General features: G+C 38.8%; 1 long non-coding RNA gene across 1 annotated transcript; it reads left to right on the top strand.

Annotated features, from left to right (window-relative positions):
• The first annotated feature begins 4,877 nt into the window (after positions 1-4,877).
• LOC146058841 (uncharacterized) lies at positions 4,878-5,311 on the top strand. Its single transcript, XR_014469995.1, has 3 exons — positions 4,878-4,967; positions 5,067-5,137; positions 5,239-5,311. It is a non-coding gene; the product is annotated as an uncharacterized LOC146058841 (long non-coding RNA).
• Positions 5,312-5,890: the final 579 nt, after the last annotated feature.

The raw sequence follows: 5,890 nt of genomic DNA on the forward strand, positions 1-5,890 counted from the left end.
GATCAATGACCGGCCTGACTTTGAATAGCCGGTCAAAGGTGGGATCATCTCTGGGTGGGCACTGTGCATTATCGGTGTAATGTAAAAATTTAAGGATTGTCTCAAAACGAGTCCGAGTCATGGCCATACGGTAAAATGGGGTGCTGTACAGAACATCTGTACTCCAACATTGCCTAATTTCTGGCTTTTTTACTATGCCCATATGTAACACCAGACCCCAAAACGTCATCATCTCTACTGCATCTACAGGGGTCCACCTAGCAAATGATGACGTGGGGTTTTGAGCAATAAACTGCTGGGCATATAAATTACTTTGGTCCACCATTAAATTTAAAAAATCATCAGAGAAAAATAATTTGAAAAAGTCAATTTTTCTGAGACCTGTTGAATCAAATTGGATTCCTGGGATGGCCAAAAACTCAGGAACCTGGGGCTCAAAATTGTCTGGTGGTGGGGTCCATACGGGATCAATCATTTGGGGGGGGGTCTCAGCTGCTCTACTGGGGCGTCTTTTAGGGGGTCCCTCATCACCAGAGGAGGAAGAGGAGCTTAAGACGAATCCTTCAAATTCCCCGCTTGCATCACTGGCTGTGTCAGAGTCAGAGGCAAGCATGGCATATGCCTCCTCCGCTGAATACATTCTTCTGGATGACTGGGATGACATTTGGGATGACATTTGGGCTGACATTTGGGATGCCATTTTTATTTTTGTGTTTCTGTAAGTGTAATGTTTCAACACGTGTATAGTGTAGGGGGGGTACAAACTTTATTTCAACACGGGGGTATGTAGTGTGTAGTGTGTATGTAGTGCAGAAAAAATAAATACTTTATACAGGAATTTGATCCCAATAAAAAAAAAAATTTGAAGGGGTTAAAAAAAAAAAAAAAAAAAGGTCCTGCGCAAAAAATTGAGCACAGATGTTGGTCAGTAACGTCCGTCACTGAACAGCGCTCAAAGGCAACAGGACACCCACAAAAGCAACGTGGGTGTAAAAAAAAAAAAAAAAAAATTTAAAATAACTGCAGAAAAAAAATTATATCAACCCTGTGCCAAAAATGCTGTTCAGTGATTGTACGTCACTGATCAGCGGCCACAGGACACCCACAAAAGCAACGTGGGTGTAAAAACAATTAAAAAAAATATACCACAGCACTCTCCAAAAAAAAAAAAAACAATTTAAAAAAACTGCAGAAAAAAAATTATATCAACCCTGTGCCAAAAATGCTGTTCAGTGATTGTACGTCACTGATCAGCGCTCAGCGGCCACAGGACACCCACAAAAGCAACGTGGGTGTAAAAACAAAACCCCACTGCACTCTCCAAAAAAAAAAAAACTGCAGATCTGTGATGCAGTGATGCAACACTGATTAGCAGTGAGGGGCAGCAGGCACACAACTGTGGGTGCAACCTGACAGGGTATATATAAAAAAAAACCTTGGACCCCCAAAAAGTTGCTGATTAATTAATTTAAACTGATCAGCACAAAAGGGGGGGCAGCAGGGGGGGCAGCAGTCAGTTGCACACGCAGCACAACCTTTGGTGCAACTGACAGGTATATATATATAAAAAAAAAAACTGGACCCCCAAAAAGTTGCTGATCTTAATTAATTTAAACTGATCAGCACAAAAGGGGGGGCAGCAGGGGGGGCAGCAGTCAGTTGCACAGGCAGCACAACCTTTGGTGCAACTGACAGGTATATATATAAAAAAAAACCTCTGCACCCCCAAAAAGTTGCTGATCAGCTCAGATATAGTGATCAGCACAAAAGGGGGTGCAGCAGACACAAAATATAGCACTCTCTATCACTCTCTATCACTCTCTCTCACTATCTCTGACTATCTCTGACTATCTATCACTATCTGTGACTCTATGACACTGCAGCAGCAGCACACAGGAAGTCACAAGATCCAGGAAGCATCCAGCTGCTGGCAGCACGCTACCAGCGGTGATCAGCGGTGATCAGGTAAGTATCAGGCAAGGTTCAGGTATGTATAGCAGGACAGAGTGGCCGGTGACCGCTCTGCATGCAATTCCAGACCGGAATGGCGTCTGCAGCGCAGTCACTGTTAGTTTAAATGGCGCGCCATGGCTGTGATTGGTCCGTCGGTCCGACGGACCAATCACAGCCTTGGGGGCAGGTGGGGTGAGGTGTTGTCATCACCGATGACCCCCTCATGCCCCCTCACACCCGGCGGTGATTGACACCTGTGTTACCGAGCGTCTGATTCGCCGGTAACACAGGAAAACGCTGCGAATGGCTTTTCACATTGAACAGCCAATCACAGCGATCGCCGACGGGGGGCGGCATCGCCGCCCCCCCTGGGCATGCAGGGACATGTCTGCTGTCAGGGACAGCAGACATCGTCCCTCTGTCACTGCGTCTCTAGACGCAGTGGCACTTTGAAGTCATGACGTATATATACGTCATGTGTCGGGAAGTACATCCCGGCCATGACGTATATATACGTCAAATGTCGGGAAGGGGTTAAGAACAAATTCATGCTACACAGTCTATCAAGACACTACTGTGAAAAACACAGCTCAAAGATCGACAGAGACAACTTCTCGTTCACTGTTTTGGAACATATTAAGTTAGATCCCCGAGGAGGTGACAGAGAGTTAAATTTGTCCAAACATGAAAGTTTCTGGATTTTTTCAATTAACACACTCATTCCAAATGGGCTGAATGAGAACATAGATGTAGTTTCATTTTTATGATGAATTAACAATCCAAATCATAACCATTTTTCTACCATTGTCTTCCACTTATATTCCATATCAACACACTCCCCTTCCTCTTTTATCGCATATTTATATAACAGCCATCACATGGAGATATTAGCTTCTTGAAAGGGAGTCTCATAATCACCAAAGGTGGTGTTTCTTCTTTCTTTTCTTTTTTTAATCTCTATAGTTACCATATTTATGTATAAAAATGTTGGGAATGTGTTAAATGCAATGGTATAATACCACTAAGTATGATGCCATCAACGTTGTTTCATTAGCAACCATGTGCATGTACAAAATATTTAGAAAGTGTAGGCGCAAAAGTGTGAAGCTATCATGGCAGCCTAAAAATTAATAATGAAAGAATGTTATTGTGGCCATTATGGCAACCATTGTAAATGCAAAATCCATTTGTAAATTTGGCACCACTGGGGCAACCATTGTAAATGCACAATCTATCTTTATCATATTTTCAAAACTGTCTGTGATATACAGTGCACACATTACCTTTTTAAACACACACAAAGTATCACTAGTTTCGTTAGCATAAAATAAATAATTAAATAATTATAATAAATAATAAAGAATAAAAAATAAAAAATAATAATAAAAAATAAAAAATAAATAGTAAACTAATAATTGGCTAATAGAGACCACATCCATAAATATATTCACAAAATATTAGTGTAAATTACTAGCATATAAAACCCACTTAGATGAGACTCTTTATATTCCTGCACCATACTTATAACCACCAAATTATTACACTTCGGACATTTTATATACTTTAGAGTAAAAATTGTAATTATTTCATTTATTTCGATTCACTAGTTATAATTAATACCATTATTATATCTATATATATTCATTCATATATCGACCTAAACTAATTATATAAAAATGAAAATGAGCACACACATCCGGTATTAATAGGGTGGAACGCAAGGAAGCGTTCACCTCAGTCAATCCTCAGATACAAATCTGCTTAAGACTAAAAAGTACTTATAAATATAATATAGCAATAGTTAACACAAATAGCCAAAATACTTAGCAACAAACTACATCAATTACAGCTGTAGGTCCGTACTGCAGCGCTGTGGAACGCAGGCGTCATCTATGTGAGCCAGCTTGTAGCGCGATGGAGCGCAAACGTCAAACACATGAGCCTAATATGTATTAATCCCAATGACAGTTAACACACCTCTGTTCTAACAGAGGACGTATGAATTAAAGCAATTGAAAAGAAAAAGAGCGCTTAATATATGCGCCCTTAGTTAACTAAATAAAATCCATTTGGAACGCACACTTCTGCAACACGGACGCGGCAAATAGAGCTGGAAAGCCCATATATGGAAGATGGAACGCACATGCACTCGGTGTGCGTTCCAAGTTAAACAATTAGCCGGAAAGCCCATATTTGGAAGATGGAACGCACATGCACTCGGTGTGCGTTCCAAGTTAAACAATTAGCCACTAGGATACTTAATAAGTTCTAATATAAACCCACCACCACATTAGTTCACAGCATCGGTATTCTAACAACTCCATTCTATAGGATCTTGTTATCACAATAGAATAGAAAGTAACTTAAAAGTTAATATTAGCAATACACTAGACAGGAAGTGATCTATCTCCCAGTCCTCATAAATACCAGGCCCTTTGCCTCTCTCTCTCATTCCTATTCTGGATGCAGAGCGAGGAGGTCATTGACAGAAAGCGTGTCCTGGTAAGATAAATTGTGCATACTGCAACATTGTACTGTATATTGTATTTGTTAGACTGCAATCCAGACACATCATTATGTTCTATAAGCTTTGTATGTGATTATGACCAACAAATTGCTACAAAATAATCACACTAAATATTTAACTTTATATTGCCTTCTAAATAAGCATGGTAAATTGAGAATATGTGACCCATTAACTTTAAAGACAGATACAATAGTAGTTACATGAACTAAATGCAGAATTATTGTAAATAGCATAAAATACTATTTAAGTAAGATGAGATCTGTTTATATTTGTGTTTATATTTTTAAATTATAATTTACCCAGACTGATGTATTCAGACATCATTAAAATAATAGACCAGTCTGTGATAAATTAGCAGAATGCACTCAATTGAGATACATTGCTCTGTTTCTGTACAGATATTAGCAATAATTATAAAGGATATCCATCAACCTATCAAGTCCAGAAAAAGTCCAATATTGGATCTTATCAAATAAACCAAATTGTGGTAAGAATTGAATATTCCACAAAAAAATTACTTTCCCGCTAGCTCCTCCCATACTCACCTTTTTTAACAGATATTAATTGTAAATTATTGTTATTTTAGATGTTATGTATTGAATGATCAGCAGAAATTTCCTACCAGGATCAGCTGCACAAATTTAATTCTTCCAATTGGTATGTAAGACAATAATCAAAATATTGTTTATTGTTTTTTTTATGAGAATATAATGTAAATTACATATCCCCCCCCCTTTTTTCTTCTGTACCATCCCCAGCTATCACCCCTGATGAAGTCTTATAGACGAAACGCGTCGGGTTTTGATCTTTAATAAAAGGACTATTTTTCCAGACATGGACTGGGCCTAATCATTGTGGACGAAAATATAAAGAAACTAATTTCTAAAAATGTTATATTGATTTTATTATGCTATTTTTTGAGGTACAGATTTTACACTAAGTAGCGCACCCCAATCCTTTTCTTCTATATATATATATATATATATATATATATATATATATATATATATATATACAATTCAACCGGCACTCACAAATAATTCAACCAGCTTGCCCCTGGTGCCATAGATGCTAATACGTCGTTTTCCAAGTCCAAATGGACACAAAGGCACTCAGGAGACGGTTTTGCAATATAACATTTTGTATTGGGTTGGGGATGTTTCGGGGTGTCAGCCCCTTCTTCAGTCCAATCCTACATCTGTAGGATTGGGCTGAAGAAGGGGCTGACACCCCAAACCCCGACCCAATACAAATGCAGTAAACGGTTTACCCTGTTTACTGCAAAAACTTTCTGTTTAACCTGCAATGTGAAGAGTTCTCAGTGGAGAAGTGCACCATTTGTACAGATGTGTCTCTCTTCAGTTTACCAGCTGTATTTATGTCCGGTTTGCTGCATTGTGTGTGCACATT

Source organism: Crinia signifera, chromosome 2, assembly GCF_055691185.1.
Source record: "Crinia signifera chromosome 2, ASM5569118v1, whole genome shotgun sequence".
NCBI lineage: Eukaryota > Metazoa > Chordata > Amphibia > Anura > Myobatrachidae > Crinia > Crinia signifera.